Here is a 25,489-nt window from a genome sequence, read left to right on the forward strand (position 1 = left end):
AGAAATTTACTTGTAAACCAGGGAAGACAGCAAAGATAAAAATTACAATTGCTTAACATGTATAGCTTGAAATTGCTTTTTGTCTTTGCTTCCAGCTCATTCCCTTCTGGTTTAGTTGGGTTCCCAGTGTTTGTGATGTGTCCTGACTCTGTGTGAGCATGCATGAATCCAAATTCTATCCAGCCAAAAATTTAGACTCATTCAAAAATTTTAACCACACTTGGAAGAGCAGCAGAAACTTTATATTATTAATCTTTTGTGTGTCATAAAAAGAGGCTTTTTATGGGTTTCATTAAAGCAAGACAAACCTTCATCCGTGGGACTTTACCAGTGCAAAAATGATTTCATACTTCAGCACTATTCCCATATGTGAAAGAAATCAGTGAAAGCTGATACAAGGCAGTTTTCCACTTGCAGAGCTGCCTCTTGGGCTGGAAACATTACGTAGGTGCGTGTGATTTGGGATGTTGGTAGCTGTATCCCATAATATCTGTATCAACACTATAAAACTAATCCCTAAGACATCAGTGTCCAGCTCAAACAGCAAATGTACACCCACCTTGATGCTGGTTGTGGACCCACTGATAATTTAATATCTCCCATTTTTTCAAAGCTCTGTGACCCTAACAAAGAGGTGACTTCATGTCCTGGTGTCAGGTTTACCCCAGACATATTGCAGCAATTTTATCATGTTTTTTATTGCTCAGTTGTACACAACTGCCTCTGTATTTGCTGCACGATTACACCTTCAGTGTCCAGATCATCAGACCTTTGCCCAAACCAGCCTGAGAATGGCCTTGCAAACATTCTGAGGAGCTGGAGTGTGTTTGACTTTCCTTGGCTTATTTGCTTTCCATTATCGGTCTTCATGGTGATAAAAACTGCTGCTGCCAACCTCAGGAGTGCTCCAGCTCTCCTGTGTGGAACATACAAAAGGAGGAATGATGTGCGGGCTGTGCTCCCAAAAACTGCTTCGTGGAGCTTCTCCCCAGAGGAGCCAAGAGGAGGGAAATGTCGACCACATAAATAGCAGGGGCTCTCCAAGAACGTGTGCTGAAATAAAAGCAGCTAAAAATAGTCTCTAGGACTAAATGTGAATCATCTGGAGAGCAACTCACAACATTTTCTGCAGGAAAATCCTGAAAGGACGAAGCCATGCTTTCAGAAGCAATCATGCGAGCTGGAAACAAAAAAAGTCTTCGTATGAAAAACTGCAACTTCCAACATGTGCTCTTGGAGAGAGCTCACACCCTGCTCTGGGCCTGCCTTCTCCAGTTGTGCTCGGGCTCAGTCTCATTCTTACTGGTGCAGTTTTGGCTAAGATTCCCATGGGCTGGGAATTTTTTTTTCCCCAGATTTTGATCCTAAAGAACTGGAACTCCAGTGAGTGGAATCAAGCTTTGTTACAACAGCCAGTCCACAGAATGTCTCTCTCCTCCAGGCAGTTTGCAGGTGCCAGAAGCATGGGAAGGTGGTAAAACTTTTTAAAAAATAGTGGGTTTGGTTGCACCCCTTCTTCCAGAGCAAATGCTTATCCCCACTGACTTCCCTCAGCCATTCATTTGTCCCTCTTTGCCAGTTGCAATCTGCTGCTGGGGCTTACCAGAGCTATTTCCAATGCAACCCGTTTAATCTGAAATTGAAAAGTCTTTGTGCGCTGGGGCCTCGGTGTCATGTGGTGAATATCTTAGATGCAGAGAGGGATCGAGGTGGCTTCTTAGTTACCAGTGGTTAACACAACCCATTGTGGTTGATTTACTTGCCATTTATCCGTGTCTTTGTGTGCCCTGCTCGGAAGGAGAGCGAGCTGGAAATAAGGCAGCGGATGAATGGCCGCGGTTCGCTGCGGCACCGGGCGAAAGCTCCGCTCTAGAGCAGCGCTGGTGTGCTCTGAGGAGCACTGAAGCCTTTCTGCCAGACAGTGCTGGGCCACAAAAGCAGCATTAGGGCCAGCAGCCCCGGCCAGGCGGGAGCAGCTCATTGCAGAGGGATCCCCAGCAGAGCACCTGGGACAGGGCAGCGGTGCCACGGCCGCGCTGCTGTGCCAGGAGCGGGCACTGGGCTGGCACGGGGCAGTGGAGGAGCCCTGGATACACAGACACTGCACCCGTTAAAAACGAGAGCAGGCTCCCGGTACTAAAGTCATTTTAGCATTTATTATAACAATAGAAAGGCCTAAAGCAGGGGCCCCAGGCCGAGCAGGAGCGTTTCCCGTCGAGGATGGAGCAGCGCCGGCGCTCGGGCTGCTCTGCAGCGATGGCCCCGGTGGAGCGGCAGGGATTCAGGGGGTCAGGAGCCCCTTTTATCCTGTGTTTTGTCCCTCTGGATTGGTATCTGTTTGGATCCTTCATTTGCATGCAGGTTTAAGGCACTTGATTCGCCCATGACAGTTCTGTCCAGGCTGGCTCGTTTCGCTTGGGGGGTGATGCACTTTACTGAGGTGTATTATGGTACCGTATTTCTCACAACTACCCTTTTAACCCCTTTTACAATATAATAACCAAACTAACAGTACATGCTTAACGATCTGTCAACTGCTTTATTACAGTTTCTAACCTGTTGTTAACACACCCGCACCCCTGCTCCTCCAGCTGCGTGTGTTTCTTTGTGTGCCTTGCAACTTCTCTTTTTGCATTGGCATTTCTGGCTGAGATGCTGGATGTGCCAAATTCAATGGTAAAGCTGTGTCCTCTCAGAGTTGAAATGTCCATAAAATGCTGATTTTGACAACATTTTGGCTTGGGAAAAGGGAAATTATTTGTGAATTTCAGAGTTTCTCATTTTGATGTCTTTCAAGAGTAGAAGCTTCAGTTTTTCATTTTGACTTGATTTTGATTTGTTTAATCCTTAAGAACACTTCAGGAAACTGGTTGGCACTAGTCTTTACAAAATTCTTCTAGTGAGAACTTTCACATTTTCCTTTAATTCTTTTCAAGAGTATCAAAATTTCTCTTTCAGAATCCATATTTTCATCCTGAGGCTTGTGAAAGACAGAACAGCTACCCAGCAAAGCAATCTAGGAATATAATGGGAACGATATTTCATGAGAAATTGTTCTTTTCCATTCAGGAGAAGAATGACTAATGTGTAGTGCTTTTCTACTAGCTGTTAACAATGCATTTCGTTTTTCCTGACGTGTTTAGAAGAATGGGACAAGAGCCCCGAGGCATCTTCTAACAAAGAAACATATCACTTGGCGTTTTTACAGCGAGCTGAGGCTTTTCTGGGTTACACACGTCAGAGTGAAGTGGTGGGTGCACCTTCCATTACCCATCAGAAAGGAAACAGCGGGAAACAGTCTGATAAAGCCATAGTTTTATTAAGCAAATATTCCTATGTAAGGTCAAGACATTGCTGCCTGCTGAATTTATTCCAGGCTTCAGGCCTGCTTTTTAAAAAGTTTTAAGTGTGAACAGATAAGGAGTTAATTTACCTTTTGTGAATTAGACCTTCTTAGACCTTCTGAAAAATTCATGGAAATTGTGAACGGGAGAGATACATTTTTAAACATGCTTGGTTTATTTAAGTGTAATATTTGCCAGTCTTTGCTGTGATGTGTGGAGCCCTTCTCTCTCAGTTCATATCCCAGGATATCCTAACTCTGCTGGAAAACTGTCCTGACCACAGTCTGCCCTGAACCCTTGGCTCTACATTCCTAAATTTTACGGACATCAGGCCCAACTATGCAGTGGTTTGACCTAGAAAAGAGCCTTGCCTGCTTGAGAGTGATGTGCCTTCAGCATCTGTGTGCAAAGAGCATGAGCTGTCTCAGGTGCCTCGCTCCCTGGGGTGTCAAGAAGCAGCTCCATTAACAGATGATCATCCTTTTGGCAGAACTATTCACGCTTAATCTCTTTCGGGCTGAGTGATGAAGCTGGTTGGAGGCAGAACACTCCAGGGCTCAGTGTAAATGCAGTGCCAGGAGCTGGTAGAAGAGCAGTTTATTCTTCTTCCAGAATGTGTCTGGGAGTACAGAGAAGTGTAAAAACTCAGATGCAAAACCAGTTACCTTCCCGTGGTGCTTTCTTGACCTCATTGTCTCCTTTTGCTTCCCACTCTCCTTTACAACCCTGTTATTTGAAGTCAGGAACTGAGGCCCTTCTGGGGGGAGGGGACATTTAACCGGTTTACTCCAGCCATACTACACGTGGTCTTGTACAAGGAGTTCATTTTAAGTTACTTAGACACCCATAGTGGTAACTGTAGGAGGAAAGAGGATTAAAGTATATCCCCCCTGAAAATTTAAATATTGGGAATGTTTGATCCTTTCCACGTTGAGCAACCCCTATCAGCAAAATTCAGCATTCAAAAATTTCCATTGGTGCAGAAATCTGAATTTTAGAAGTTGGTCTAGTTTATTATTAAATTATAGAAAAGGGCAAGAAGTGTGTTTTCTACTATTAAAATTTGAAAGATACTGAAAAATGTTCCCTAACTCAAGAAGTAATTTTCAGACCTGTTTGTGAGCAATAGGGAAAAAAGGAAAAAAAACCCATATCAGATCAGTCATACTGATAATTTTAAATGCTTTGATCTGACTTCCATAATGTAAACATTATTATTGTAGTCGACTTACCTGTAGAAACACATATCAATGTTGAACAAGGATGCTGGAGTGCATTAGGATCAGCTGTAACACTGGAAAATGAGATTTTTAAATGTCTGTTCACCTCTTCTGGTTTTGCACAGGCTTCCATGAGCTCTGTGAACCTTTTCCATCTCAGCCACCACTAAGATACGGAATAGCCATTAACACAAGTAACACGTTATGAAGGGACTACAAAATCAAAAGGGTGAGAGCCCAAAACACTCCTGTAATATTCTGGGTATTACAGACCACCTGTAGAACTGATTTGAGAGGTAGCAGAGAGGTCATATATTTTTCAGATAGATGAGTTTGGCTTCTGCTGCACTTGAGACTTCCGTCTTCCTCTTATCTGACTATTTCTTGCTCTCTGAAACTTCACACATCTTGTATTTTGGACTGTGATATCTTTGAGAAAAACCTTGACACCACGAGAGCTGAGTGTCCAGGACCTGTGGCCATAATGCAAAAGTTTAATTACTGCAGTAGTTGATTTTATGAATTCCGTGTTTCCATCAAGAATCATTTACCTGCAGATCATGACATTTTGGCATAGCAGATTTTTACAGTTGTTCAGAAATAGCTGATTCAACTGCAGATTTTAGCATCAAACCTGGGGGCAGACTTCAGTCCTGCCATTGTTTCTGAGATCTCGGAGCAGCTCAAAGCAGGGGGGTGAGGCAGAAAGTTTATTTATTTAAAAGAAAAATTAACATAGTTTTAACATCGGTTACAATTCCAGATAGAAAATGTTTCGCTAATAAGCAATATTTCAAACTGATGAGAGCACTTAATGGAAGTTTATCATTACCTGAATCAAAGAAAACGCTGCTGTTCCCAGCCCTGTGTGATGCCCGTGGCCGTGCTGAAAGGAGCATTTGATTAGGAATGCCTCGGCCAGGGCGAATCTGGGAGCTTTGGAGTCTGCCCTGGGAGCCTTGGCAACCATACACAGGAGAGCCCGCAGCAGCAGAGCACAGAGCGTCCCGGCTCTGGCTTCACATCCCGCTTGTGCAAGGCAAGAGACAAAACTTTGCTGCTGCCGAGACGGGCTTCAGAGACTGCAGTTCCCGTAGAGACTTTCACAGTCACTCTCAGTAAGTACAATTTTAAATTAAGGAATATTTTCTTCCCTCTGAAGTCCTTTTTGCTAAGCGTGCTGTAGTTCAGGGATAAAACTCACAGTTAAAATATACAGCAGCCTGCTTTTAGTTAGTGTGAAGCTGCTTTAACGAGCCATTCACTGCGTGGTGTGGGACTGAAGGAGTCGAAAACCTTAGAAAACCTTAGAGACTGGGAAAGCCTGGAGAGCCTGACCCTTTCCCCTTTGTCAGCCTGTTGTTTTCAGGGTGAGCCCGTGGCATTGTGTGTGCAGTGGTACCTACAGCAGAGCAGGGACAGCCCCCGGACTCCACTCATCTCCCCCTGCGGCTGATGCAACAGGAGCCCTGCAGTGCACAGGGAGCCGTTCCCACTCCTTGGGCACTGGAGGCAGACACTGATGAAGCAGGCTTGAAGAGAAAAACTGAGCTGAGCTGTTCCCTGTTTTCTAAGGTGGCTATTTTCTTAGGCAGAACTGGAATGTACTGTGAGATTTTGTTCTCACCAAGCTTTTCTGCTTTTTGAAATGTTTGTGTTTGCTTTTAGTGGAGTAGGAAGTGATTGTGGAAAACCTGGAGATTGATCCCAAATCAGAGGAGAGGATATGATTGTGGTTGTATGGCTGGTTTAGGATAGGGGTGTCTGCATCCATCTCTAGCTTCTGTCACAGCCTCAGTGTGGCCTCAGGGAAGGAGCTGATCTCCCTGAGCACTGAGAGCGAGCCCACACAGAGCCTTTCTCCCTGGCATGTGATGTCCCTGCGTGGGCTGCACTGGCGTGGGTGGGCATGACTGGCTGCTGGTGCTCATGGCAACCTCTCCCTGTGCCTGTGATGCAAACAGCAGTGGCTGCAGGGATGTCTGCACTCCTGGTTGAAGCGTTTTGGGGCACAGCTGTGGCACACCTGTGGAGCTGCACGTTCCTGTGAGGAACATGTCAGGTAGAGCTGTGGGACTCACAGCACAGGGCTGGGTTGGGCTGGCCCAGCTCCCTGCAGTGGTACCTGTACTGCTCATGGGAAAAGCCAGGGCAGTGGCACAGCTCCTCATGTGCAGTTCTCTCACAGCTCAGCTGCCTAAAGCTGGATCCTGAGGAACACAGCTCCCATCAGTGCTGGGTGGTAACTCAGGCTGCTGCCAGGAGCTGAGTGTGTCTGCTTGTCCTTCAGCCAGGGACAGGGACCCTCTGTGCCACCCAGCCCGAAGGAGCAGCACTTTGCAGCAGCTCCTGGTGTGGGGAGGAAGCAGATTATTCACAGAATACAGTGAGTGAAGGACTCAGACCTGATCCTTTGGGAATAGTGAAATCTGCAGTGAGAGGAAGGGGAGTCACGACTCGATTTATCGATGCTTTTTGATCAGGCAGTTGTACAAATGCTTTCTGTGGGGCGACTGTGAGTTTAAAGGAGCTTAGTTCAAAGACTTCACACATCTGATGCTCAGGCCAAATCCCTGCAGCTTTGATTCCCTGTTGGAATGAGTGTGTAGTTCAAGTGCAGGCTGTCATACTTGACTGGCAGCCAGACGAGGCTGCTGCACCTCATCAGCTCTCCTTGGCCCAGAACTGCTCACAGCAGTGTCTGTGGGAAGCCAGCTGTGACAGAGCCAGGGACCTCTTGGGCTGAGAGGTGACAAGGATTTGGCTGGCCCTGCTCTCCTCCACTTGCAGTATCACATGGGAGATACCAGAACCTTGCCATTTAAACCAGCAGAGCTCACTGAAGTCAGCACTGGGACTGTGCACCCTAATTAAGAGTCTGGCCTGTCATTTTCTCAGAAAGAGTCTGACAGCCCTGCTGAATGAGAGCTGTATTCTGTGCTCCTTTGGGCAGGTGGTGGTTGGGGTGGTATGTGGTGAACTCCTTGGGTGTAGTCTGCTGTTGATTAGATGGTTTGGGATTTCCTCTTGCCTGGGAAAAGGCCATGCACTCCACAGCAGTATCCATATGGATATGCATATATCCAGTATCCATCTATCTCATTACTCCCCTGCAGCCTCGTGTGATGGCCTCAAGGGTTTAGTGTAGCTTTGGCATTGCTGAGCCTGTTCCTGCAGAGAACTCCTTTGTGTCACCCAAGTAACCTGTGCTCATGAACTGTGCTCTGTCTGGCTCAGAGATGCCAGTTTGCCTCTGAACTGTGCTTCTGCCATGGCTAAGGGGAATTATTGTGGGAAGGATGCAGAATAGATCACATCCTTACCATGTTGTGGCCCAGTTCACTGTAATACTTGTTCCCTACAAGGCTGCTTAGGGATTCCTAACCCATTTTTTCCCCTTGGAGAAAAATGTACTATTTTCATAGCAGAAACCAGCATGGATATTAGTTAATTCCAGATCCCAACACATTGTGGTGTTTCCTGTCTGTTTCCCTCATTCATCTCAATGTATAAAATGTGCTGCATGAGGAGACCTTCCATGGGAGCAAGTCTCTTTCATCTGTGCCTCCCTCCTCCCTCATGGAGTGTTTGTGTGTGTTAAATAAAGCGTCAGGCTTGGTCAACTCCAGCTTGGACTCATCTCCTGAGTATTAAGGACTCTCTGTCTCTCTCACTTTAATCTTCCCCCTGCTTTCTTTCTGTTCCTTCCTCTATTTTTCAGCAACAGTGCCACCTAATTAGGTCATGGATTGTTTCCTACTCAGAACCTTTCAGGAGGTTTTCCAGTGGCTGTGAGTTTTGTTATTCAAGGCACTGGTTCTGCTTGCCCAGCTTTCCTGCTTTGTGCCTCTATTAGCTGCTCCTAACACTGAAATATTTCTCATTCACATGGCTGCAGCAGTAAAAGCCTTGTTAGTTCCATAACAAGCTGCTACTGACTCCTCAGGGAACTCCCAAAGAAACATTTTACTCTGAGATCAGTCTGCTTTTCCGCATTCCCTACTGTTTTATTAATAAGGATATTTTCCTGAGAAGGAGATTCTCACATGAAGTCGCCTGCAGCTTCAGTGGCTGCTCCTCCCTGGAGCCCAGATATAATGCTTCCTGCTTGCTCAAGATGTCAGGATCCCCATCTGGGTAACAACACACACGTGGCTGCTTTCAGGGCGAGCAGGGGTCAGCAGCAGGTTGAGACATACCTGGGAGTGTGGCCTTTAGCTCCTGTGGAACAGACCTAATCCAAGGTGTGCTTGGCCCCAAATTTTGTTGCATCCAGATTCAAGGACTCATTTACCATGAGATGTTATTTTTTCCCACAAAGTTCAGTTAAGCCTTAAGGAGTAATTCCAAAGGATGTGCTGGTCAGTATAATCAAGAGTGGCAGAAATGGATTTTTTATATCTGGAACCAAAATCTAGGAAACACTCAATACATCCAAATCAATCTGCAGCCAGAAGTCTGTGGCAGAATGAGCTGGGACTACATACAGCCCCTATAAATGGTATTTGTAGCAGATTGCTACCTCCTTCCTCAAAACAAAATACCATTTTTCTCCTGTTCTCTAATCCTAGCTTTTAAAGCTTTTTTTATGGTACTAAATTATGGTTGTGAATTATGATATCCCCAAATATTCTTAATAGCTGCATTAATACACACAAAACAAACAAACAAACAAACAAACAACCCAACCCAAACAGATTAAAGAAGGGCTGATAATTCAGAAGGATTGAAAATATTTCTACTTTTCTTCTGAGTTAATTGAGAGCAAAGGCTGTTGCCCCTTTACTGCACAAATTTCAATTAGGCTGACAGCTGAGCTGGTCACAGAAGGCTGAATCTGGCCTGTAACAATTTGTCAAGGAAAATCTTTCCTGTTTCAATCATTGAACCTTATTAAATCAATTTCATACAATGTTTTAGTCATTGTATTTCATTCATGCCCGACTAAAGGTTTTTTATAGCAAGCAGTGACAGCAAAGTTTGCATGCTAGCAATACCAAGACTGACTTTGCCTGGTCACCTGTGGCATAAGAGACTGTCCAGAAATTTTCATCCTCTTGTCAGCTGGGTAAAAAGAGGGGTAGGAGGTGCTTCCAGCTCCTTCCCCAAGCAAGGTACCAGTGCATCCAGGTGAGATGGGGGTGTCCAAGTTTTTAGCCTGAGTAAGTATTTCACTCAGGATGTTTTGTAACACTTTTCAAAGTGAAGATCACATATGGCTGTGGAGGGACCACCTTAGCTGGCTTTTTTCCTGTGACATTTTTTGACATTGCTTGCTAAATGTAGCTTAGCAAAAGAGTGGAGAGTGATGAAAGATGGGAGTTGGACAAGAAAACTACATATAAAGTAAAGGAAGTAAGAATTGGAGGGCAGCTTTTGGGTCAGTTAAGATCTGAGCACCACCCCTGTCTCCAGAAATCTCATAAGGCAGGTTATTCAGTAAACTTTCTGGACTAGTAGATAACATCTCCTTTGCAGTGCATTTCTGGTCAAATTTGTATACACTGCTTGTTGTGTCAGCTCTGTTTTCTTTTGAGATTCACTTCTCATTCCTTAATCACATCAAGCACTTAAACCCAGTGGGAATTTGGAGTAAGTCAAGAGTTTTGAGCTGAGCCTCTCCTGCTGTCTGAAGCTGAAAAGAGCCAGCCTCAAGAGCTCCTTGAGATATTCTTTTTGAGCAGGATGTCCTGTCAGGTTTACATCGAAATTACAACTGCCTTGATTTTTTTTTTTTTAATTCTTCATCTCCATGTCGCAACACGTGAGAAATCAGGGATGCAGGCTGACCTCCTGGAAGAAAAGGCATGCTGCCAGGGAAGTAGATCTCAGGTCTTTATAGAAGGAAGTGTCACATTACCAGCTGATTAAAGCCGTCTGGCAGAGCCTAAAGCACAAAGCATTGAGCCAGGAGCAGTAATCCAATAACTGTCTTGAGAGGAGCCTGTGCAGCCTTTGGGGTGTTCCCAGGTGAGTCCCTGTAGTGTCTGCAGCCTCAAAGGACAATCCCCTGGGTCTTGTGCATTCCTCTGAGTTTGGGGTGGAGAAAGGCATTTGCACTTTGCAGAAGGGGCTGAGGGGAGGATGGCTCACACAGCTCAGGGCTGCTCAGGTGATAGAAAGGCTGATGGCTCTGGCTGGAGTATCTTTAGCTCCAGCCACACAGGCAGCCTAAGAAGCCCAGCAAACTGCAGCTGGGTAGTGAATTGGTGTTCACATCTCAACACATGAGATGAGGAGCCAGGCCCCCATGGAGGCTGTGGCCCTTCTCACCCTCTCTCCTGGGTGCCTGTGCCTACCTTTGTGGTGTGGGCTCCTGGAGGGGCTGTGTCACATCCATGTGAATGCCTTGAATACCTTGAGGTTTTGGAGTGGCATTAAATGTCTGTATTCAGGGAGCTGAAGGCAATCTTCAGTCACGCTGGACACCAGGTAGGAGTGACTGATGGTGCTGATCCATCCCTGGGCTGTCAGTGCTAACTCTGCCTGCCTGGGGCTGAGCCAGCAGGAAGGAAACAGGGAGTAGACACTCCCCATCAGGGATAACTGACAGCATGGGGCCTGTGCAGACACTGCAATTATTTCCTTCATTTGCCTTTTTCCTAGTTTTAAGATGTGTGATTGCCATAGGGGGGACCACCTACTGTTATACTGTGATTTGAGAAAGCATTTGAACTTGTTTCTCTTGGGCTTTGGTCAGCCAGATGTAAAACAGAAGCAGTTAAAACATGGGAGAAGTGAAGAGACCTGGAAGATGGATATGGAAGTCTGGTCAGAGCCAGCTCTGCAAAGGGGGTGGAAGAGAAGGAAGGCAGGTTTATCTCTGGGCTGAAGGGCAGTTTTCCCCCAAGACTTGCAAGAAGCCTTAAACCACACCTGCAGCATCCATGCTGTTTCCAGGCAGAGTTGTGTCTGCAGGACAGGTACAAATGCAGACTCTCCTGGCAGAGCTGCTCAGCCAGGTATCTGAAGCATTTACTTCATATCAGTTGCTACTTACAAGGGCATGAAAGTGCCAAAATACAGAATTTATTGTCTGCAAGCCTGGGAGATAGAACTTATTCCTGGCAAGGAGGGGCCAGCAGCATTTGGGAAGGTGTAGGAGCAGAGCAGTCTGGTAGGACACACTTCCTGTCCTGTCCCCCTTTAAACTTGGTGGATGAAGGGCACCAGAAGTTTCCAACTTGTCTCGTGGCCCTGGGAAGCCTTGGCCTGCCTGGAGGCACTCATAGGATCAACACTGTCCCTAGGCAGGGCACAACAGCACCTAACAGGGAGATTAAAGCAACAGAGATGTTCATGAAATGTAGCTGGGACCCAACACGAGTGAGTGTAACTGAATGGGGGCTTTGAGGGCTAATGCCAAATGTATCTCTGTTGAAATAAAGGTTTGCTACTGATGTCAGTAGCTTTCAGACCAGTCTTGGGCAAAAGTGCTGGTGCTCACTGAGTCATTGTGGGCTGCCTTTATCTGGTGGTCATCTTCTTTTAGCATAGTTGGATGTCAAAAAAACCATATTTTCCCAGGAGCACCAGCTGGAATATTGGTTTCAGCTGGGGAGCTCTGTGATGGACTGTATTCAGGGCTTGGGGAGACTTCCAGTCTTGATATTAATAGTGATTTAATGATAAAATGGCATCATGACTTGGGAAGGAGAGACAATTGATCCAGTGAGTCAGCCTCACAAATAGCTGTGTCCATTCTGCTGGGGAGCCAGAGCACTGCTGTTGCTCCAGGCTGCTGCCCAGGGCTCAGCCATTTTTCTGGGCACCACTTAACAAAAGCACAGATGAAGAAGGAAATGCATCCTCTCTTCAACGGCAGAAAATTAATTGTGAAATACTCTCACCCCACCCTTGCCCATTACTCAGGGAGGAGGGAAGGAGTGGAGCCAAATATTTGAGGAAAATGTTTCCAGGATGAGGGTAATTCCAGACCTGTGCAGCATCCATCCTAGCAGGGTACTGCCCTGAGTCTTGGGGGTGGCATTGCAAGAATGGGAAAAGAAGCATCCAACTCCTGACTTTATCACTTTTCTTGTCTGAGTTTGGAGAAGTCACTTGAAAGTCGTTTTAGGGCTAGAGACCACCTAGGCTGTATTCTGCTGTTCAGCAAAGCCTGTATTTCTTTGAGCTTTTATCACATAAATCTGGAAGAGAAGCAATTAAAGGGTGGGAAGTAGGTGTCTGACCAATCTTAAAGCCACAGCCTCTCTCTGTCAGATTTCTTTGCAGTGAAATAGCAGTAGCCACTCTTTCTTTTCATGCAGGTGTTAGGAAATTACACTGATGGTATCCCAGCTGTGTTGCCTGGAACTTTCTTCCTTGTTCCATGTCTGCCCTGCAGCACACGACAGCACCTCCAAAAGGCCAGTGAGTGAGAAAAGCTTCACCTGGGCCATTTGGGAAATGAGTGCAGCTGTTTGTTCAGAAAACAGCAGCATTGCTGGTGAGCAGCATTGAGCCACCTCTGCAGGCTCCCTCTGCAATAACCCCAGGTCTCCTCATGTTCTTTCTGGTGCTATTTAAAAATGACCTTCTTTTGGAATTAACTTGTGACATGTAGAAACTATTGCAGTGATCCCAGAAGAAACCACAAACTCGAGATGTGAGTTTCTGACTGCTTCCAGTTAAACACACACAATGGGTCCATTCTGCGTCAGCTGGCATTTGTCAAACTTATCACAGTTTATGGTTACCACAGTGTTCTTTTGGGAACCATTAAGACTGTGTGTGTCACCCAGGGAAAAGGCCACAGGAATGCAGTTCAAAATATTTGCATTGCTTGCATCCAGGCTTCACAGCATGGCAGGGGTGGTTCACGGTGCTGGATTTTGGAGCTGTTGGTGTAGCTGTGCCCCAGGTATTGAGCTGGGAATTAAAGACACAGCAAGGGCAGAAGGTGACTGGGACCCTGTACATGTGCTGCTGAGGATAGATGGCTCACAGCCACCCCTTCCCTCCTCACTGCTGCCCAGTTCATATTCTGACAAATAACAACAAAAGAATTGACTTTATGAAAGACATTTGCATTTGTGATGTTTATAGTACAGAGCCTGTTCCTCCTACTTAACTGTATCATGAGTCAATCCATTCATTTTAGCTGCAAAGCCTGATGCTGAGTTGATTTACACTGGATAATTCCAGGTTAACCAAGCTACAGTCACTGAGCAATCCCAGTTAGAAGAACATTCTTGAGGGCTGGGAGAGAAATAAGACAAGATGGAAGCACAGGCACACCTGACAAGCAGTCAGAGCAGTGTGAGTGTTTACAGACCTTGCTGTGAAACAGGGAGGTGAGGCTGGAAAGAGCTTGTGATTGTGTGCCTGTGTATTCAGCCTTACAGGTGAGGTGTGTGTGAAAGAGGAAAGTTTGACGAAAAGTGCTGATGAAGACAAGGCCACTGTCCCAGTACAGACTAAAAATACATTGCATTTGTCATTGTGAACATTTGCACTTATTAATAGCCAATATTAAAAAAGCTTTCTGAGTCCATCTATTAAAATGTCTGGCTCAGGCAATGTATGTTCAGGGTAAGTCTTTGAAAATTCCTGCCTTGGGAAAGATTTTTTGCTGACTTTAAAATGTTAGCAGCATTTTTCTGAAACTTGATAAAAACGTTTTACTTACTCAGGTTTATAAATCATGATCAAATTCTCACTGTAGCACCACTGTATTGAGCAGTGGCTGAGGAGTATTGAGGTCAGAACTGGATATGAGTGATCCAGCCTTACATTGGCATGGTCAGGACTGTAGCCACCCCTTATCAGTACATCAAGGACTTGGATAAAATAGAGAGATCATGCACCAGGTGAATGATTAATGATGGTGGTTTTGGATAGCCACTTAAGGCAGGATAGCACATGGAGAAAAAAGGCCCTTACCTTTTCCAGCCTGATCACAGGACATCACCATTGTGGGATATAAATCTAGAAGATATAAACAATTATCTCATGTGAGTGCTGGCTCAGTGTGGAAATGAAGGGGCTGAACAATTCCACTCTGAGCCAATCCCATGGTGTGACAGAGCCGAAGGGAATCTCTTCATGTGACCCCTCCAGTCCCTTGCAGTGGAGGGACAGGACACCTCCTGCTGCTTTGGCCTGGAGGAGCCTCTTGTGGTGCTAAAGCTGCCATCCCTTGTGTTGTTCCAGGCAGCAAGAGCATTTCAGGGTGAGCATCCCTTATCAGTGGTTCCCATGCTAGTGACTGGTTTGTCCTGGTGACTGACAGCTGTGATAATGAGGTTATTGTGAGGAGGCAATCAGTGCACAGAAATGTTTTTATGTCTTATGGTCTGGGATCTTGGGGGTTTTGTGCCCTGAGAGGCTCCAGCTGCCTGGGCCAGAGCAAAAGGCAGAACACGGAATGACTGTACAAGAAAAATCCCTGTTGCTTTCTCACCTGCATTAGGGGTTAGTTTGTCAAAGTCATTGTAGGACTGTTTGCTGTAGTATCAAGACAGTTTTCTAAGCATTGTTATGTACCTTTGAAGTAAAACTGCCTGGGGAGCAAGGCAAGTCCATTAGTCCCTATAAACAACTGGTGATTCACAGATGCTCCATTTCTAGGTAAATCCCCTCTGTTGCTCCTCTCTCAATGCTCATTGAACTCTGTTGACTTAACTCCAGGTTTTTACACAGCTGGCTTATCTCTGTACAGTGCTGTGCCCCTGGGAGCCTCAGAACTGGATCTTGGCTTAGACCAGAACAAAATACTGAGGGATCTGACTGGATCTGTCTGGGCAAGGGTGGCATGGGGGAAGAGGGTGTTATTCTAGTTGCAAGGTTTGATAAAAATTTACCTTTTCTCTTTTATTCTGTGTTTTTGTCTCACTGGAGTTGTGGAAGCTTTTGCCAAAGCACCACTTTCACCATGCAAAAATCTTGTTTCCTTTCTCTCTCCCCACTAAACTTCTGCCTATTATATATCTGTGAGGTATAAAAAAGAGCCTCAAACCAGCAGTGGCCACAGCAGCTCCTGTCTCTCAGAGACAAGATTAGAATCCACCAAAATGAGATGTCATGGAAAGCATTGAGTTGCCATTCTCTGATGCCACAGAAAATTGACTTCCTGTCTCTTGCTGCTGCAGTACAGAGCCCACAGAAGTACCTGGCTTGCTGGATGTCAGTATGAATGGAGGTCGGTGAGGAATAGGAGCCACAAATCACAGAGGTAAAGGAATGTGCTAGGGATGGCCCAGGTTGGAAATTGGATGATTTTGATGTCTGTACTGAGTCATTAAGGCTAGAATTCATGTTCCAGATGATAAGACTGTCCCTGTGTAACTTTTAAATTAGAATCTGTAAGTTTCTTACTGAGATTGGACTTCCCTTGGTAATATCCAACCATGCCTCTGCAATGCTTTGTAGGCAATACTTATAGGAAGTAGTGGGGGGTTTTCCATCTGTACCTTAATATTTGAGTGGTTGCTATTTTTTAGCCATATCCAAGAATGAGAATTCTGTTTGTGGATAGAACTGGTGATTGAGCCCATTCCTGACATTCTGCATGATCCAAGATCCTAAACCCAAAAGTAATCCTGAACCAGGCATGTACAAATTTGCTGCAGCTGCAACTTGGACTGAAATGATTTTATGAACATTACTTACTGAAACAGGTTTAGCCTGACAGTCCAGCTCCCTGCTCACAACTGTGGCAGTGTCTCTCCTTCACAGGGAACTGGAAACATCTGGTTCCTCATTTGGTGAAGCAAAGAGCCAAAAGTGAAAGAAAAGGGGTGCGGCAGCCGTGTGCCACAATGTCACTGAAGTGCAGAGCCCCAGGAACCAGAGCAGTTCATGTCTCTCTTGTATCCATGGAGACCCCGGGCCTGCAGGGGCTGGGGGCTGTCACACTGCTGGCACCGGTGGCCACAGGTGACAGGAAGATGAAGCTCAGCTGGCAGGGAGGGCCCTGCAGGGGTCAGTGCTGGCACTGCCAGACGTCACAGGTCACTGTGAGACAGCAGAGCCCAGGCAGAGCTGCACCATGACCTGGTGGAAATGGCAAACACAGCAAAGAGTTCAGCTCCTGCACTTTGCAACCTTCTCATCCCTCTGACAAACAACTCTCCACTCAGCCTGGATGGAGAGGCCACAGCTGTCAGTGCCAGGGGCTGAGCCAAGGCCACCTCGTGCCCATGAGTGGTTTTTTTCCCTGGTGACACTGGTGTACTGGTAGCACTGGGATAGATGACCAGCTGCTTCAGGAGTCCCATTACTAGGTACGTGCTACATGAAGATGGGACTGGATTGATAAGACAGAAAAGATTATTTGTCTCAGATGCAATTTTCCAAACAAATAAAATTTTGATCTGCAATGTAATTTAGATTATCTAAATCTGACACAGTCTAGGGTCTGAGATGTAGCAGGATTCTCAACTGAAAAGCATTTCCTGTGGCACAGTTTGGTGTCTTTCTGGCATAGCAAATGAAAAACATTCTCTTTTAACTTCCATGTCCCTCTTCTCCCCAGGTTTTGTTGTCTTTCCTAACCTTATTCATCTGCTAAAATACAGAGCTGGAGACAGGAGCTTGTATTGGGCAGACCTGTGAGCACTTGTGAGGCCTTCTGTGAAAGAGATCATGAGGTGAAGGAGAAACTAATGTCTGTGTTGCATTAAAAGTCAACATTTTGACAGAGAAGTTTTCTTCTGAGATAGAAAACTGTCCATTTGAGGGCAGAAAAGGAAGGATCAAACATCCTGCAAGCTGTGATCTATCATCATATGGTGCATGGTCAAGTTATCAGCCTAAACACTGTCCTGGTTTGCAAATCTCCATAAGCACAGATGTGCTTTGGGCACAGTGGGCTCATTGTCCCAAGAAAAATTGAAGGGAGCTCTTGAATGATGTCTTATTATAGAGATGTTGCTGCTAAAAGCAAATTCTCCCAGACAGTAAGTGCAGATTGTTTCCGTTGTTGATTGCCACGGTCTCTGCTTCATTGAGACCACATGGCCCACTTTATTTTTGTAGCTGTCTTTTATTAAAACTGACAAAGAGGTATCAGCATTTAAAAAGATGAGTCTTGAGAGTCCCTGGGGCGGCATTTTCATGCTGTAAAGTGATACTGGCACATTTGATCCACAGATGCTTTTAACACAGTGATAAAACAAAACCTTTCCTTCCCAGGGTGGTCTTCTACACTACAAAGCTTTCTGGTTTTTCCATGCTCAATGGGCCAAGAAGTGGAGAGAACCTGCAATTCCTCCTACCTTAAACTGTGCTCTCAGGATCTGGTCCTGTGTTCTGAGCTGATGAGGACATGCCTATGGGTTTAGTTTTTTAAGGTATACTCTGCTGCTTCATCAAAGGCTCATAATGCATTTTACATTCACATGGGTTGTCTGTACTGGTTTTCAGTGTTCCTGAGACTGGTGGTCAGAAAGTTTTCATCCTTCTTCCTGGTAACCAACATTTACAGTCCCTAATCCTCTCCTGTTCTTGTACCTGACTTTCTAAGAAGTTAGAGTTTTATTTGAACACATAAACCTTGTTCGTTTGTTTTTATTCTTTTGGCATTATATTTGAAGGTATCTAAAAAAATTTAGATCTGAGACATTTCATACTAGGACCTATCATGAGTGGAAATGTTTGACCTCAATCTGTCTGTGCAGCAGCTCCTGATCTGTAAAATGGGAATACCATCTTCTCTCATTTTGAAGAGACTTTATGAAGATAAATTAATCGTTGCAGAGCACTCAGATGTCAGAGTGATGAACACCACAGAAAAGCTTAGGGGGAAATAAATAGTTCTGTCTGCAGAGCAGGCTGTTAGTAGTAGCCATAAATAAGACATGAAGCTGCACTTTGATCAAGAGACTAAAGCAGATATTGAATAGTTGCTGATAAGCCAAGCACCAGCCAGCCAGGGTCCTGAGCACATCCAGACCAGTGGGAAGTAGTGTGTAATTGTGTGATTAAAGAGATGTGGTAATGCAAATGAGCAATAGGACCAAAGTGAAGTTGCACTCATGAGCTCAGTGCAGGTTTGTTCTTGCTTTTGGATGTTCTGTTCTGCAGCCTTGCTGTGTGCCATGAGAGAAATACTAGCCCCTGGTGAGCATGAATTATTCTTATCCCGGCCAACTGATTCTTTTTCTTTTCCTTTCCTCTACTAACCAGTTGTGTTACAGAGAGAAGGGACTAAAAGCTTAAAAACATGTCGTGAGCCAAAACTCCCAAAAAGTTCTTCTGGCAGCAGCCTGTCTTCTACAGAGCATGCAAAGCATAATCCAGCAGATTAATGTGTGAGAAGGGCTGTCAGAACCCCCTGCTCCATCTGCAGCTCCAGGCTCACCTGAGCCCTGGCCAGTTGCTTCCTTGGCTAGGAAAAAAGCACTGAAGCCTCCTCTCCCTTCAGCCACAGTGGAGACAGGTGAGTAAATGTGATTCCATCTCTCTGGTGCAATATGGAGCCACTTGCCTTCACCTTGGTTTAAGCTCTGAAGTGGCTGAGGAATGCTCACACTTCCCTTTCCTTTCTCTGCTCTTGTCAGCAAAGTGAATGTGTCCATGCCCTTCCAGAGTCCTCCCAGCCCATTTCTAAGGACAGGCTATGTATTTTTCACTTGAATTTGCCCAGGTAGCCTGCTTTGTTTTATTTTTTTATTACTGATCATTTTAACAAAGGTTAAATAGAGTAGATTTTGTGTCTGGCATATTTCTGTAATGCTTCTGACAAAGGTGCTTTAATCATGGATTCACAGCTACTATTCTGAGATGCCTTCAGAGCTTGACATGAAAAACCTAATGGTACAGTTGCAGTGATGAGGGGGGTGTGTATCCTGTGCCATCATCTGGCCTTTGCACTCACAGCTCTTAATTACTTGTCCCTCATGAGGGGTTTTGGAGAGGAACACAGAAGATCCCTCCGAACACCTCATTAAGCAGCCAAAGTATAACCTACTGATGGCAGAGAGGTTACAAGTAGCTCATCTCTGGAGAGAGCAGTGGGTGAGTCTCCTGAAATGTCTTCATGCTGTAATTGCATGTCACAGAGCCGGGCCCAAGTTCATTACAGGCCCAAGGAATGGATGCTCGTGGCCCTCAGCCAGCCCTGACCTGCCTTTGGTGCTCTCATCTTGCACAGACCTTCCCCGGCGCGCCCCGTGCGCGGCCGGAGCTGTTTGATGTGCCTGGCTCTTGCTGGGGGGAGGACATGAGCAAGCTCTCTGCTCTGACAGTCATGGGGAGAGCAGACCCCTGTGGTGTAGAGTCTAAATTGCTGCTTCCTTAATTACTAAAATAAGCCTCTCTGCAGGCACTTGGGGTTTTGTTTTTTGGGAGTGGGAGCAGGCGTTGAGCTATGCCTGCTGCACCCACAGCAGTGTTCCCCTGCAGTTGTAGTTTGGAGCTGACCTCCTTACCCTGTTCAGGGATGAAGGGATGGGAGGGCAGGGAAGAAACTGCAGAACATTCTGGAAGGGCTCTGCCAGCTGTAAATGCAGCCTGTTTCTGCCCCTCTGCAGTCTTCAGCTCCCCTGCTCTGCACTTGTCCTGTGTGCATCCTATCTCAGCCTCCTCCTGACTTCCCCTTAAATCATGGGAACAAGTTGTAGTTGGGAGCAAGTTCATTCTGTCCTCTTTTCCCTACTTAAAAGTGTCTTTGCCTGTTGTGATTGCAAGGTCTTTGGGGCAGGGACTGTATGCTCCCTGTGTTTTGGCAGAAACTGCCTTAATTAGGGATTGTTCTTGGTTTGTTCTGTCATAATAAAAGGGATTCATAATAATACTGCAGTAACTCATGCCAGTCTTACTGCATTTCCTTCAAAGGAAGCACTCCAAAATAAGATGAGAGTAGATGAGATGAAGATCAGACCAGCTGTAATTACAAGTCTGAGATATCTCATTTTGGAGCAGAGCAGTTACACACAGTAGTAACTTGGCCAGCTCTTATTGTAGGGGAAAAACCTACATAAAAGGTATTTTTACATAAGTCTCTGTAAAATAGCCACCAATATTCATCAGAGAGAGCATGATTAAAGGTTTTTGAAGCATGATTGGAGTTGCCAGTTTTCATGAGATAATTAAGATGCAGGTTTGGTGTATATATATTCTGGTGATCTCATTACCTTCATTATTAATTAGTCTCTGTTCTTCACATTTCAGCTCCAGTTTCTTGTCATTAGGGTGACTTGCCTGTGAGCGATGCCTTAGTGAGATGCAGAGGAAGGATTCTGCCTCTGTAACAGCAGAGGAGGTGCCAGCCTTTGTTCAGAACTGCTCCAGAGAAACTGCAGTGCTTTGTGCCAGATCAGCAGGTTTCTCTGCCATCAACCCTTTCAATCATGTGCCCTGCTGGGTGTTTCCTGGCCAGGAGCCCCTGGTTTCACCAGGCACTCTGGGTGCTACTGGAAATCACAGAATCATAGAATGGTTTGGGTTGGAAGGGACCTTAAAGATCATCTCATTCCAGCTCTCTGCCATGCCTCTCCACCCGCAAAGGGAAGGGGACAGCAGTGATTTTGATTTAGGCACTCAGTGATATATTCAGCAATCTTCTTCTAATCACCCAAATAATGAATATTTTCCCCAGATTTTCTCTGGCATGCTTCTGCAAGCACCTTTTTCAGGATGCATAGTGTTGGTTTGGGAGTTCTGTGGAATCTGGCAGTGCCAAGCATCCTTTTACCAATATACCCATCTCTTTTCTTTCCTGTGGTAATGAGGATAAAATTTACTCTCTGTTGACAGCTCCTTGTCACCGTGCTCAAACCCTGGACAGGACTCAGCACAGGTACTTTGCAGGTACACTTAATACAAGTGGCATATGGAGGGTGGGACTTAGGAAAAAACAAGATGAATTAAGGTGGAACGTGAATATGAAGGGGCACTCTGCCGTTTCCAGGGCCCAGCAGTTATGGCACTGGATGAGTGTGGGCATTGAAGGGCTTTCCTCTGGAAGGCAGCAAGTCTGCTGCTGATGGGTCACAAATACTGTGCTCAGGAGGATCTCAGTGTGCAGAGCCTGCTCTGCAACACACACAAAGCCTGGAGCCTATTTCAGGGTCTGTGGTCATCTGAGCAGTCACTAACCTGCACAAATTCCTCAGCTGCCTGAAATTGTGACAGGAGAATAGGCTTCAGTCTCAGATGGGGAAAATGTCTCACGCAAGCTCTCCTCCAGTGGTGCTGACTCAGTTGAGCTGCAGCTGCAGCAGGCGGAAGCTGCTGTCCCAGCAGACATGCAGACACCCTTCCTCTGCACCCTTGCTGCTCTTAGGCATGAAGCACTTAAAGGCCTGTGTCACTCCCAAAATTAATCCTCATTCCTTCAAGAGAAGCCAGTGATGGTCACCTGCCCAACCTCAGCCATGACAGTGTGCTCTGCTTTTTCCTTTGTAGGAAACAAATCTTAAATCATATTAAACAGAAAATTATCACTTTACCATGAAATGTGTAAAAATAAGGTTTTTGTCTCAATGGAGATCAAAGGCAGCTTATAATAATCTCTACTTAATCAGGCTTAGCTTTAATGAAGTGAGAAATGAACCTGTATTATAGCTAGGGTTATTACTTAATAAAGATTTTATACAGTCGCTCCTTAATGAGGAGTGATTGTCTAAAGTCCATACATTTTCTAGGACCTTTATGAGAAATGCATCTATCAATGAGAGATTTGTGCCTTCTCAATCATTACTATGTAATAAATATCAAAGCCCTGGGTAGCAAACTGAGTAGGGTGTTCAGCAGGTGTACCACACAGTTGTGCATATGTTCTTAACAGTTCTATTATAATATTCATTTTAACTATTGCTGCTTTATCTGTTAAATGCTTATTTTATGTTTTTCTCATCACAAGCTGTTGAAAGTAGATCTGTGTTGGGTAATGGTTCTGTAATTGTCAGGTTTCATAATGTCCATAGAAGTGCCTGATCTGTGTAACAATACAAACACTTCCAACTTGCATCTTTCAGGAAACAATTACAAAATGTACCATGCAGGTAATTATTTCATGTGTAAAAGTTGTTTATTGTGCAGTGAGCCCCTCACTCTCTCAAATTGAATACTGAAAGGAAAAGCAGACTTTAGAAGTGTCCTATTTAAAAAGCAGTGAAGTTGTCTATCCCTAAATCTGTCTTGTTGAAATTGCTTTGCCATTCATTTAAATCAGTGAATAGGAGGATGTTGGGGAGGGGGTTTTGATTCCTGTTGCACCGTTCATTATCAGCTTCTCAGCTTCCCGGGAGAGCCCCCGAACAGGAAGGGTCTGGAGCCCCACTGCCACCTCAGGGTCTGCAGGGTCCCCTTGTGCTGAGCTGTGCGCTGCCGAGTCCCAGTGACCTCCTTGCACACGTGGGGACGGCAGTCTGTGCTGGCTGAAGCTGTGCTTGGCTTTCATCTGTTGCTGTTACACCTTGTTACACTAAACCTCAGGCATCCCCCGCCCTTCCAAAATTTCTCTGCTCAGCAGAGATGGAATTCTTTTCATTTTCTTTCAATGAACTGCAAAAAGGGTCAAGTTCAGTGAATTGCTTTAAGCATTGCATATATATAAGAATTGGGGCTGATTAATTTTCTTCTCTTCTTTTGCTTTCTGAATAGCAATGTTTTACACTTAGGAGTTGCTGGCTGTGATGAAAATGAGGGTAGGTTCAGGGAATACATGGGAGATGAGATGTTAGCTGGTAGATGGGCTTGTATCTGCCTGCTTCGCTCTGTTTTCTGAGAATTTCCTTATCCTTTGCTTCAAGTAACTTTTGGGCCTCTCTGGAAAACGCCCTGTCTTTGGACACAATAAAGTCCAGAATATTTTAGAAGTATAAAGTACTTAAGTGATCTTTCAGGGATTTACATTTACAGCATCTTTGTAACTCTGTGTATAAGCACTGTTCCAAAAGTACACCCCAAAGAGCTTTGCCCCTTCTGAAATACCTGGAGGTGACATTAAAGACAGGCTTTGGAATATGGCCAGGTCAAATGGCAGGGTAAGGGCTGGGGATTCTTTCCTTTTCCAAGACTTTCAGTGCCATTACAGTTGGGAGGGAGGTGTTTGTTTGCTGGCTGAATCTGCAGGATGGTGTTTCCTTCCATGTGTGATGCAGCAACTCTGACAGTCAATAAGGGCAGGGTTTGGCTCCCCGATAGAAATTTTATGGAAAAATGTTTTTTTTGTATTCCCCTTCCTGTCTTGTTGTCTAATGCTGCAAAGCCTCTGAAACAGATTTTTTTTCCTCCTTCCTTTTCTCTTTCTTTCTTTCTTTTTCTCTTTCTTTCTTTCTTTCTTTCTTTCTTTCTTTCTTTCTTTCTTTCTTTCTTTCTTTCTTTCTTTCTTTCTTTTTTCTTTCTTTCTCTCTCTCTCTCTCTTTCTCTCTTTCTCTCTTTCTTTCTTTTCTTTCTTTTCTTTCTTTTTCTCTTTTTTTTCCTTTATTAGCACAGACAGCACAGCTCTTATGAGGTGTTGCAAAAAAGGAAATTACACAACTTCCAAGAAGTAAAGTGAATATAAAATAACAAAGTCAGTGTGACTGTTCTCAGCCTTTTTGTTTTGCTTCTCATTATCTTGTAACTAAAGGGATTAAAATCAAGGACAAAACAGACATCACTTCCTAACAGGATCTGTTTTCTTTTGGGCACACTGAGGATGCTTTAGCCTGTCACCATGCAGGGAGGCTGTACATGTGTTCGGTTGTGACTCTCTTGTAGGAATGGGGGTACACCAGGCAGGTGAGGCTGTCCCCTGTGAACCCTGATGCCCCCAAGAGATTGTCCCTGCCTGGGGACCTGACAGCCCTCAGTGCCTGCTACTGCAACCATTTCACCTATGAAGTATCAGAAATCCAAAATCAGTCTGTGAAAATTATTCTGTTCCATCTCAGATGTGTTCCTGCACACCCACCACCTGCAGGAAGATTGTCCATAACCCTGGGGTGGGGAGGCCCTGTCCACCCTGGCCTTGAACACTAGTGGGTAGGGCTTCCACAGGTTCTCTGGGCAAGCTGTGCCATTTACACACTTATGATTATATAAAAACATATAAATTACATATAAACATGCATATATATAACTAATAAACATATCATTAGATCAATTTTTTTTCTATATAATACAAAGTTATATAATATATCATTATATAATATAGAGATAATTAATCGGCTTTTAATCAGGTTTTAAGCCACATTTCATTCCTCAGGAACCCTAGGCATCTTCCCCTCTCACCAGCAATTGCGCATAATTTTAATTACAGATAATTTTGAGCAATACCGCATTATTTTTGAGCAAAACCGAGTGACTACGACTAAACCCAGGAGCGGGGTCGGGCGCGCGTCACTGCCACCCACAGGAGCACAACACCGAACCGCACACAGCCCGTGCTGCGGGGACCTTCCCGCCGCTGTCCGCCCACCGCCCGGACCCCGCGCTGGCGGTGGCGGCTCCCGGGTACCCGAGGCTGGCCCCGGCCCCTCCGCGTCGCCCGGCAACGGCGGGGCGGGGATGCTCCAACTGTTGCCCGCCCCGCGGGGCCGCGCTCCGCCCGCCCTCCATGCGGGGCGGGGACGGGGCGTGGGACGGCGCCGACCTCCCGGCGCCGAGCCAGGTACGGGCAGCCCGGCAGGAGGAGGAGGAGGAGGAGGCGGGAACCGGCCGGTGTCTCCTGCGGGGTGAGGAGGAAGTTTGCGGCGGGGTTTTGGGGGTTTTCCACGCCGCAGCTCCGGCGCGGGCTCTCGCTCTGCCCCTGGGGGGAACCCGCGCCGGGGCTGCAGCGTGAGGAGAGGGGGATCCGTGATGGAAGGGGGATCCTTGAGGCCGCTCTGCTCTGGGGATCCAGGAGCGAGCGGGGAAAGCATCGCTGGGGTTTTTGGTGCGGTATCGGCGTTTTCGTGAAATGCATCAAATTGCAGGTAGAGCGAAATCTGCTGGGTTTTTTTCTTGTTTGCTGAAGGAGGGGATTTTCGCTCCAGAGTTGTGTGTGCTAGA

At 45.7% G+C, this 25,489-nt stretch overlaps 1 protein-coding gene across 4 annotated transcripts in view; it reads left to right on the plus strand.

The window, feature by feature from the left end:
* The window catches only part of RAB11FIP4 (RAB11 family interacting protein 4), a 119,991-nt gene that overhangs the window by 63,579 nt on the left and 30,923 nt on the right, over positions 1 to 25,489 (plus strand). The window contains exon 1 of one of the 4 annotated variants that reach the window (XM_059864500.1): positions 25,046 to 25,173. The exons of 2 other annotated variants lie outside the window; for them this stretch is intronic. The gene's annotated coding sequence lies outside the window, so the exon portion shown is untranslated. Of the gene's footprint in view, positions 1 to 25,045; positions 25,174 to 25,239; positions 25,414 to 25,489 lie in introns of those variants that run through there. One more of the 4 variants, XM_059864499.1, reaches the window with a different exon arrangement.

The sequence above is a fragment of the Haemorhous mexicanus genome, chromosome 20, assembly GCF_027477595.1.
Source record: "Haemorhous mexicanus isolate bHaeMex1 chromosome 20, bHaeMex1.pri, whole genome shotgun sequence".
In the NCBI taxonomy this organism is placed as follows: Eukaryota; Metazoa; Chordata; class Aves; order Passeriformes; family Fringillidae; genus Haemorhous; species Haemorhous mexicanus.